The 10,536-nt window shown below is 45.5% G+C and overlaps 1 protein-coding gene across 5 annotated transcripts in view; it reads right to left on the bottom strand.

The window, feature by feature from the left end:
* Nucleotides 1–10,536, bottom strand: part of ATP6V1G1 (ATPase H+ transporting V1 subunit G1) — a 307,353-nt gene that overhangs the window by 41,126 nt on the left and 255,691 nt on the right. The gene's annotated exons all lie outside the window — the stretch shown is intronic.

Consider the following 10,536-nt stretch of genomic DNA (forward strand, 5'->3'; position numbering starts at 1 on the left):
GAGAGGGTGGTGCACCCTGACTCCACAGGGACAGAGGTTCTTTACCCTATGTACCTCTTCATCTAGCTGTTTATTCATATCCTTCATAATAAACTGTAGGTGTAGTATTTTCCTGAGTTCTATGAGTCATTCTAGCAAATTATTGTACTCGAAGCAAGCATGGGCCATGGGGATTCCTGAATTTGTAGCCAAATTGGACAAAAGTGCAGGCAGCCCAGAAACCCAGGACTTATGGCTGGTGTCCCAAGTGAGGGCTGTCTTGTGGGACTGAGCCCTTAAACCTATGGAGTCTGACACTAACTCTGGTTAGTCAGTGTCAGAATAGGATTGGATTGTTGTACACCTAGTTAGTGTCATGGGAACCAGAGACAGTCCTTCAAGTTTTAATTATAACCCCTCTAGAAGACAATTGGTCTGGGGACAGATCTTAGTAGTAGATGCCAGACTGAGTATTACCACTCCCCTCAACGTTAGAGATGGTGATACTCGGCCATGGGCCTCCCACCTCCTCCCTTGAAGTGCAACAGGACCACCATGTTGCCTGCCTCCTCAGGCACCATTCACAGTGTATTTTATGTGAAGGTGTGGGTTTATCTTTTTTAATTCCTAGGAAATAAGAATTCAAGGTGACCTTCCTGGCACCCTCTCTACCTGAGCAGCCTCCCCCATACCATTTCATAAGGATTTTCCCCAGCTCAAGTAGTAGATGAGAACTTTTGCAAATCAGCTGGCTAACCAGATGTCCAACGGTGGAACAGACGACCAGTGTCCTTTCTTGCAGACACCCCAGTTTGAGCCCTACGTCTGTCTCGGCCTTAGGGAAAAGACAAAGGGGCATCCCTGCATGAACACTGTACTACCCACCGGCCAACAACCTCTAATAATTTTTGGGAAAGGTGTGGACCAGTTTCATTTTTTCTCGGTAAGCCTTGCGGGAATATGCGTGCTCTGAGAAGGGAACACTATCAGGTAGGTGACTTGATTGACGTGTCTGCCACAATGGTCCTGCTCCTTAGAAATCCGTCAGTCCTTTGTGCATACCCCCTACTTCTGGGACTGTTCACCTGCATCAGTGACCAATGGTTTTGGCTAAAAGTTACAAAACCACATTGGCCAGGCTAGCCTCGAACTCCTGACTTCAAGTGATCCGCCTGCCTTGGCCTCCCAAAGTACTGAGATTAAAGGTGTGAGCCACCTGTAATCCAGCCCAAAAGCCTTTTCTTTCTGAGGCTCTGTCTTTTTTCTAGGAATTGAGGGTCCCAGACTGACTTCCCTTAGGTCTCTTTGTCCAAAACTGGGGTTGGAAACAAAAAGGGGAATGGGATTGCCAGGGCTGGCATAGACACATGATAACTTGTTTCTGGTGTTGGGGGAAGGATCTTGCCCTTACAACAAGCCAGGGAAAGGGGTGGAGGGGAGGGTAATGGTCACCCCTCTGAGTGCCAACCTTGACCATCTATCTTCCTTACTGGTCAGTTCTTCAGTGCACCCGCACCTCCAATGTCCATGCCCTTCTTGCAGACACCCCAGGGGGAGGCCCTTCTTCTTTTCTCCCTCCCAGCAATACTGGACTTTTCCACAGCAGTGGATACCACTCAATAAATGTTTCTTAAATAAATGAAGACAAAAAATTTTAAAAAAAAAGATTTTATGGTGGGTGTGTGGGGAGTATAGAATTTGGAAGAAACATATTTCATAGAATTATTAGACAAATAGAACCTAGAGATCAGGAATTCATTGCCTGGAGCCCATGACTTGGTATCAGGGGGTTTCATGAAACCCTGAGATTGTATGAAACATTTTGCATGAATGTGTATATAAATTTTGGGTAGGGTGTGTCCTTGGTTTATAGCACATGTTAAAGATTCTGTAACCTCTAAAAGACTCAGAAAGCCCACCCCAAATGGCCTAGGGCAACACCCTCCAATTACCGGTGGCCAAGGTAGTAGCCAGCATCCTCCAGGGAATGATAAGCTAGCAGGACTGAGCATCTGACTCCCAGGACTTCTCCTCCTAAAGCCACAGACTCCATTGTTTCTATTTTTAAAAGGTCAGTCCAAAAGGTGTTATTATTCTCTGTCTCCCAGCACAGCTTGGAGCAGAGTGGCCAGACTAGGGAAGGAGCCTCTCATGATGACTCACCACCGTCCTTCCATGAGTAATGGTCTTCAGGCTCTATCACTCACTTGTGCTGACGCACTGGACTGGAAAAAGCTGACCCTGAGTCAGTGGTTATATAGACATGTAAAACCCTGGGAGGCGGGACCAAAGAGAAGGAGCTGGGCTGGAGGTAGAGCCAGTGCCCACCACCCAGACCCACACCTCCCCCACCCCAAGGGAGAAAGGTCATTTACTTATGCAGGAGCCAGGTGAGCTACTGGATCAGTGTTAAAACTCCAAGCAGCCCCTGCATAGCGGATAGCTTGTAGGTGAAGATGGAGAATGGGAAGAAGGCCCACCTCTCCCTCAATAGGCAGCTCCTTCCCACTTTTAGGATGGAGAATAGTTGTGGTTGAGTCTGGCTTGGGAGGCTCAGTGAGTTAGTTAGGACCCCACCCCACATAATTCAGAGTGTGTGAGGCCGGGTGCAGTGGCTCACACCTGTAATCCCAGCCGTTTGGGAGGCCGAGATGGGAGGATCGCTTGAGGCCAGGAGTGTAAGACCAGCCTGGCAAACACAGGGAGACCCCCTCTTCCGCCCCATCTCTACAAAAGAATTTTTTTTTTTTTTTTAATTAGCCGGATGTGGTGGCCTGCGCCCATTGTCCCAGCTACTTGGGAGGCTGAGGTGGGAGGGATTGCTTGAGCCTGGAAGGTTGAGGTTGCAGTGAGCTGCGATCAGACCACTGCACTCTAGTCTCAAATAATAATAATGATAATAATAATAGTAATAAATTAAATTTTAAAAAATAATAAAATTCAAAAACAAACAAACAAGAAAAAAACCCACACATTGTTGTGTGAGACTGACCTGGGACAGTTTTCCAGCTCCCAAGGTGTGCACCCTGGTCATTAAGCCCTGGACTTGTTATGTGATCTCGGGAAATTCATGTGGCCTCCCTGGTCCTCAGTGGTTCCCTTAATGGAAAGTTGTGGGGTTGCACTAGGTCAGTGGTTCTACATATTCCTCCCTAACAGCCTCTGACTCTACAAAGGTAACCCTAGGCAGGCCATGGAGGGGATGGGTCCCAGTGAGGGGCCTTAGAGACTGGGAGGAGAGGTGCCTTGAGGGACAAGTGAGAGGACCCCTTGGAAAAGGAAGAAGGACACTGGCCTCTGGACATTTCATGCTCATGAGATTTTGCAACATGGCTGCCCTTTAGAAGTGAAGAGCTTTGGCCAGGCTCACCTGTAGTCCCAGCACTTTGGGAGGCTGAGGTGGGAGGATTGCTTGAGTCTAGGAGTTTGAGACCAGCCTGGGCAACGTAGTGAGACCCCATCTATATTTTTAAAAAAAGAAGTGTGGAGCTTTGTAAAATCAGAATTGCTTTCCCCAGACCTACTGATTCAGAGTCTTGCAGGGATAAAGACTGGAATCTGGACTTTCTGAAAGCTCTCCAGGACATTCTAAAGCAACAGAGATTGTGCCTGTGAATAGCCACTGCACTCTAGCCTGGGCAACATAGTGAGACCCCTGTCCCTGAAGAAGAAGGAGAAGGAGAAGGAGAAATAAAGCAGCAGGGGCTGGAGATCTAAGATCTGGGCCCACTCAAGGTCAAGGTGCTTTCCCAGTTGCCCCCTGCCCACACTGGAGATGCCCATTCCAGGAGGCAGCCCCCACCTCAAAAGAAAGGAAAGGAAAAGAAAAGAAAAGAAAAACAATAGGGTCCAGACTTCAGCGGGTCCTCCAAGGGCAGCCTACCTCCTGCTTTCAGATGCTCTAAGTGAATCAGCTCACACACATCTGTTGCCGGAGCCACAAGTCTATCAAGATCCTGAGTGGAAATCTCTCTATCATTTAGCTGGTGACAGAGACAATACCAAGAACAGTGTACTTACGATCGCTAGAGAAAAACATTGAATGGGTTTTGAATAGCCACAGAATGGCTCACACAGCGTGCACAAATTCATTATCAGACTTGGCTCCACTCCTTTCAGGCGTGCCTCGGGCATGATACGTTTCTGAAATTTGCATTCCTAGATGGAGGATGCTGATGCAGAAAGCAGGCAGCCGAGATGGGGTTGGAGGAGGGAAAGATTCGCAAGTGAGTTGGGTGGCGGTTGCTAGGAAAAGAACAATGTTGGTTGGAATTGTTGAGTTACAATGACAGAGTCCCAACTCTTGGCAGCCGAAGGAGAAAAGGAGATTTGCTGACATCATGGAAGAGCTCAGACTGACTCTGTGTCATACAGAGTCTCTCCGCAGCCCCTGGTTCTGCTTTCCTCTGTGAGAACTTCCGCCTTGGCCAGGCCCTCTCAGTGCGGCAACACAGGCGGCCACCAATGGCTCCAGGCTGACGGTCCACCAGCTTAGCCACTGCAGGGAAAGAATTCTTCTTTGTCCCAGAAGAGCCAACCAAAGTCTGAGGGTGGACTCTCAGGGGCAGGCTTGTGACATCTGGACATCGCTGAACAGAGCACAGTGGCCAGGCCTGGAGCCGAACCGTAAGGTCTGTCTCACTCAAACCACATTGACTGACATGATGGAGTGGCTTCTTTAGGGAGCATTAAGATGCTGTTATTAGAAGGAGGCCAGATCCGGGAAGGCACACAGGAGCTCTTCCCAGCCACTGCAGTAGGAGTGAAAAGCACTTGCTCTTGTTTCTGTCATGTGCTGAGCTCACTTCTATTATAGATTTTTCTAAATGGTCATTTCTTTATCTGCATATCTTCCCTGCTGGTTATGTATCCTCTCTCAGGCAGCAGCTGTGACCTCTATCATCTTTAAACCTGCAGATTTACAGAGGTGCTTAATAAGTCTTAGTAGATGGGGGTAAATAGCACAAGACTGGGATTAGAGAATTCTGAGTTTCTGTCTGGATTCTACATGTAGACTTGTGTGCAGCCTTTGAGCAAGTGCTTTCTTCTCCTTCGGCCTCTTTCTAATGCCCACTGGATGAGGGTCAGCAAACTTTTTTTGTAAATTGCCAGATAGTGAATATGTTAAGCTTTGTGGGCCGTACGGTCTCAGTCATGAACATTCAACTCCACCACTGCTGCCCAAAAGCAGCCAAAGACAGTACATGAGCAAGTGGGCACTGCTGTGTTCAAATAAATAGAAACAGGCAGTTCATGGGCAAAGTAAATGATTGCTGTTGGGTTTTTTTGCTTTTTGTTTTTATTTTTGTTATTCTTTTTTCCTGACCATGGCAAGGACTGTTAAAACTGTTGTTTTAAGCTGCTACATTTCCTCCTTCTTTCCTTCCTTCCTTCCTTCCTTCCTTCCTTCCTTCCTTCCTTCCTTCCTCCCTCCCTCCCTCCCTCCCTCCCTCCCTCCCTCCTCCCTTCCTCCCTCTCTCTCTCTTTCTCTCTCTGTCTCTCTTCTCTGTAACTCAGGCTGGAGTGCAGTAGCACTATCACAGCTCACTGCAGCTCAATTTCCTGGGCTCAAGGGATCCTCCCACCTCAGCCTCCCGAGTAGATGGGACTACAGATGCATGCCATCACGCTCAGCTAATTTAAATTTTTTTTGTTGAGATAGGGTCTCACTCTGTTGCCCAGTCTGGTCTTGAGCTCCTGGACTCTAGCAATCCTCCCACGCAGCCTCCCAAAGTGCTGAGATTACAGGCATGAGGCACTGTGCTCAGCAGCTGCTAAATTTTCAAGTGGCCTATCACATAGCAATAGTTAAAGGGAACAGTCATCCAGCAGAGGATGGCAAACTATAGCTAGACAGCCACATTTGGGCCTCCACTAGTTTTTGTTAAAAAAAAAAAATCAGCCAGGGACTTGCTACTTCTTCATGTGGACTTCTCCACAGGGCTGCTTGGGCTTCCCCATAGTATGGCAGCTGTGTTCTAAGAGTAAATTTTCCAAAAGATGAGAAGTGGAGGCTGTCAGTGTCTCAAGGCCAGGGTTCAGAAACTGGCACAGTGTCACCATACATTATTGGAAATCCACCAACTGCCCAAGATGAGTTCCCAGCTGACAGCCAGCCCCAGCTTGCCAACCATAGAAGTGAGCCATCTCAGAAGTGGATCCTCCTGCCCCAATTGAGCTTCCCCAGCTGATGCTTCCTGGAGAGCAGCATCAACTGCCTTGAATCTGGGAGCTGGCCCTAAAAGGCTGGGTGATGTTTCAGCTCAAGAGAGGGTATTTTGAATAAAATATTCAGAAGGAAGGCTGGAAAAGAAAGTGGACCAAATTGCAGATTTGCAATTTTGCGGTTGCGGAGCCCACCCAGATTCAAGTTTTGACATTCCTCCTATAGGTAGGGACTGTGTCTCTTCCACTTAAATCATGAACTCCAAAGACTCTGCCAGTTCAGGTGTCCTGTGGCTTAAAGATTCGATAGTCTGGCCTTGGATACCAGCAGCTTCTTACTAATTCCCTAAGCTGACTCTGTAAAAGAGCATCACCCTAACCCACACCTTGATCTCTGAGGTTCTTGACCTATAGTGTCCTTGCAATCCATGCCTCCCCTCATTTCTCACTGCCACTCTCAGAGCAGCCTGAGAGTTGTAATGGTCTCTTCACTAGTCGCTTGGTTTCCAGTATATGTAAATATGACTTTACATCGTTTTCCTGCTAGAACGCTTCTCTCCCTAGTGCTTCCTAGATCAATATCTTCACTGACTTTCCACTGCCTGGAGAACAAAATCCCAGATGGGGTTCCACTTCATTTTCCAGCCTTACTTCTGAATACTTTATTTGAAATGCCCTCCCTTGAGCTGAAAAGTCACATCCTTTGCCCAAAATTTCTAATTCTCTCCCCCCCATTCTTCTTACAATTGAAATATCACCCAGCCTTTTAGGGCCAATTCCCAAAAGCCCCTTAATGCTTTTCCTAATTCTTAGACTCTAGTTGTATGGTTATTATCATATGGTGTCAGGCGTAGGCCAGTTTTTTATGCTTTGCTATTTTCTCATCCCTGTACCAAATACAGGGACTGTACCTCATTCCTCTCTGTGGCTTTGCATACAGAGGGTTTTTGGTAAGAGCCTGGTGAATTGAAGTCAACAGAATTATGGACCTCAACTTCCCTGCCACCCCTCTTTCCTGCCTCCCCAGGATAGGCAAATCCCAGGAATCAGGGCTGCAATGTCCCTGGCTGACCAAAGCTGAGATGGGAGGCTGTGGCAATGAACCCTTCTCTTGTGCCTCTTGAACCCGAATCCAGGATGTCAGCAACAGGAACTGATCTTTCCAGGAAGGGCTTATGCGTGCAGAGGCCCAATATCATCCTGTCCCAGCAGCTTCCCAGAGAAAATTGAGTAGCCTGCCCCAGTAGAAACCAAGTTTTCTTCCTGGCTTGTTCATTTATCCAGCTAACTGGACTCTCGCTTTTAGTCTATGCCTTTACATTATACCTAACTCTGACCCGGTCCCTTCTGAGCCCAGAACCCCTGGTAGCAACTCTTGGTTCTCAGGATGACATTCAGTCTCATTATGCTGACAACTGGGGACCTTGATGATCTGTTTCCTGACTACGTGTCCAGCTTCATTACTGTCAAATCTCTCCCCTTGAATGAGGCTCCCCCAACCCATTATATCATGTACTTTAGTCACTGAACTATTTGGAATCTTTGAAAAGATTGGGCCTCTTCGATGCCTTGGGATCTTTCCTCTTCCTACACTCTTTCGTGTTCCTAGGATGCCCTTCTTGCCCTGTCTAAACCTTCCCTCATTCCTGTCATCCTCTCTGAACTAGGTTAGGATACCCTTACTCTACTCTTACAGCCCCCGGTACTTCTCTTCACTATCACAACAATTGCACTGTGTTGATAGCACTGGTTTTGATGACGGTTCTTCGCTATCCTCACTGGACTATGATCTCTTAGAGGGCAGTGATTTGAGCTTTTTTCCTCTTCTAATGCCAATGCCTGGCACAGAGCCTGGTGCATGGTTGGCATTCAGTAACTCTATATTGGATAGGACAAATGGTTGCTCATTATTTTTTAGGCAATTTCTAAAAAACAGAATAATAAACTTTAAAAGTGAAATAATATACTGGATAAAACAAACAAACAAAAACTCAAACAGTTGTTATATATATAATCAAGAGTTAATGCATCAGCTGGGCGCGATGGCTCACACTTGTAATCCCAGCACTTTGGGAGGCCGAGGCGAGCAGATCACCTGAGGTCAGGAGTTCAAGATGAGCCTGGCCAACATGGTGAAACCCCATCTCTACTAAAAACACAAAAATTAGCCAAGCGTGGTGGCATGTGCCTGTAGTCCCAGCTACTCAGGAGGCTGAGGCAGGAGAATCGCTTGAACCTGGGAGGCGGAGGTTGCAGTGAGCTGAGATCGCACCACTGCACTCCAGCCTGGGCTACAGAGCAACACTCCATCTTAAAAAAAAAAAAAAGAGTTAATGCATCTATACTACAATGATCTTTTATTAAGCAATAAGAAAAAAAATTAACCTCCAAAGAGCAATAGGCTAAACACATGAACAAAAAAGGATAAACATTAATGGCCAATAAACATATGGAAAAATGTCTAATAAAGCATTACAAATTAGACATCATGCCATTTCACACTTCATATTAGTAAAAATAAAGACAAATGGCAATGGTTAGATTTAATGAAGTTGTAGGGAAAGGGATATTCCCATACACTTCCAGTGGCACATCCCTGAGCTCAAATTTACAATGTGTTCTAAAAGCCTTTAAAATGCGCAGGCTCTGTTAATCAACTATTTCATTTTTAAAATGTTTATGCCAAGGAGCTAATCAGTAATACATACACAACTTCACATACAGCTCTCATTAATTCCTCATTATTTCCTGATTGATTGTTCTGCCTCTCAGAACAAACTGACATTGTAGTCACAGGAGATGATAGTATCTTACCACTGACTTAAGGACAAGAGCAGAAAATACCTTCGTAAAAATGAAAGATTTTTATGATCTGATGGTGGATTGATTATTGGCTGGCAACCCGTGGGAAGCATTTCTGGAGTTGTAATAAAGCTGAGTCAACAAGTTCATCATCTGCTGTCCAATTTGGAAAGGACCCAGCAATTACTGAAAAGATCAGTTTGGAAGATGAATCCTGGCTCGCCAAGTGGGAAGGAAAAGTATTTTATTGAGCACCTTCTATATGCCAAGAAGTTACTTATATGATCTCATTTTCTCTCTCATTGGGTAGCCATAATTCTCCTTATTTTACTGATGGAAATCTAAGGCACAGTGTAAGAAACAAAACTAGCGTACGAACCATGTCTGCTCCATTCCAAAGCACATGAAAATTCCCACTACGGCACAGGGGATGAACCATTGATTGTTTAAGCAAAGGAGGTTAAGCACAGTAATTCTGGTTGCCCTTCATTAAACTACATTGAGTGAAATATTGTGTGACATCCACATTCAGTAGCCTCAAATGTTTCCCCAGGTACATAATAGTAAACTATCATTCAAATGAGGGGAAAAAAATCTGATTCCAAGCAGGACACAGTGGAACAGGTTCCCGAATGGATTCTCAGGGCAATTTTCTTTAAGTAAGTTCTCAATCAGAGTACCTGGGCATGTTGTGATGCTTGATGGGGGATAGACTGCCCTGTCCTGGCAGCTTGGAAGTTCATTGTAAATGATTCCCTTTCATACATTCTGCAAAATAAACATTCAAGCCTCATTGTCTTTGCATTGACATCATAAGGAAACACACAATGATTGTTTGTCTGGTGCCTCTCTGCATCTTCTTTCTTCCTGCCCCAAAAGTTATGTTTTTTGTGTTTTAGAGAAATCCTGTGATGACTATAGAGGATCTGGGCTGGGATCTGAAACTGTGGTCAGGCACCAAAGAGGATGGACCAAAAAATGCCAGACTAGTTAGAAATAACAAGTCTTTTGGCTTGTTTTGTTGTTTTGCTTGGAATTCATTTAGTTTTCAGGTAAACTTTAAAAAGTATTTGGATTTGGTTTGCTGGAGGTTCAACAAATACATGTAGTTTATTTTCATTTGTTTGTTTGTTGAGGTTTGTTTTGCTTGCTTTAAGTTCAGATACCTGCTTTGAAGATAGGATGAAATTTAAAGTCATACACGGGCCAAGCACAGTGGTTCATGCCTGTAATTCTAGAGCTTTGGGAGGCTCAGGCAAAAGAATCGCTTGAGTCTAGGAGTTCCAGACCAGCCTGGGCAACACAGCAAGACCGCATCTCCACAAAAATAAAAAATAATTTCCAGGCATGGTGGCAAGCACCTGTAGTCCGAGGTACTCAGGAGGCTGAGGCAGGAGGATTGCTTAAGCCCAGGAGTTTGAGGTTACAGTGAGCTATGATCTGCCACTGCCCTTCTGCCTGGGCAACAGTGTGAGACCTTGTCTCAACAAAATAAATAATAGATAAATAAATAAAATCATACACAGACATACACATAGCTATATAGCCAAGAAATAGAATTCTAACCATTCATAACAATAATCAACTTAT

The sequence above is a fragment of the Macaca thibetana genome, chromosome 15 (genome assembly GCF_024542745.1).
Source record: "Macaca thibetana thibetana isolate TM-01 chromosome 15, ASM2454274v1, whole genome shotgun sequence".
NCBI classification, from domain to species: Eukaryota; Metazoa; Chordata; class Mammalia; order Primates; family Cercopithecidae; genus Macaca; species Macaca thibetana.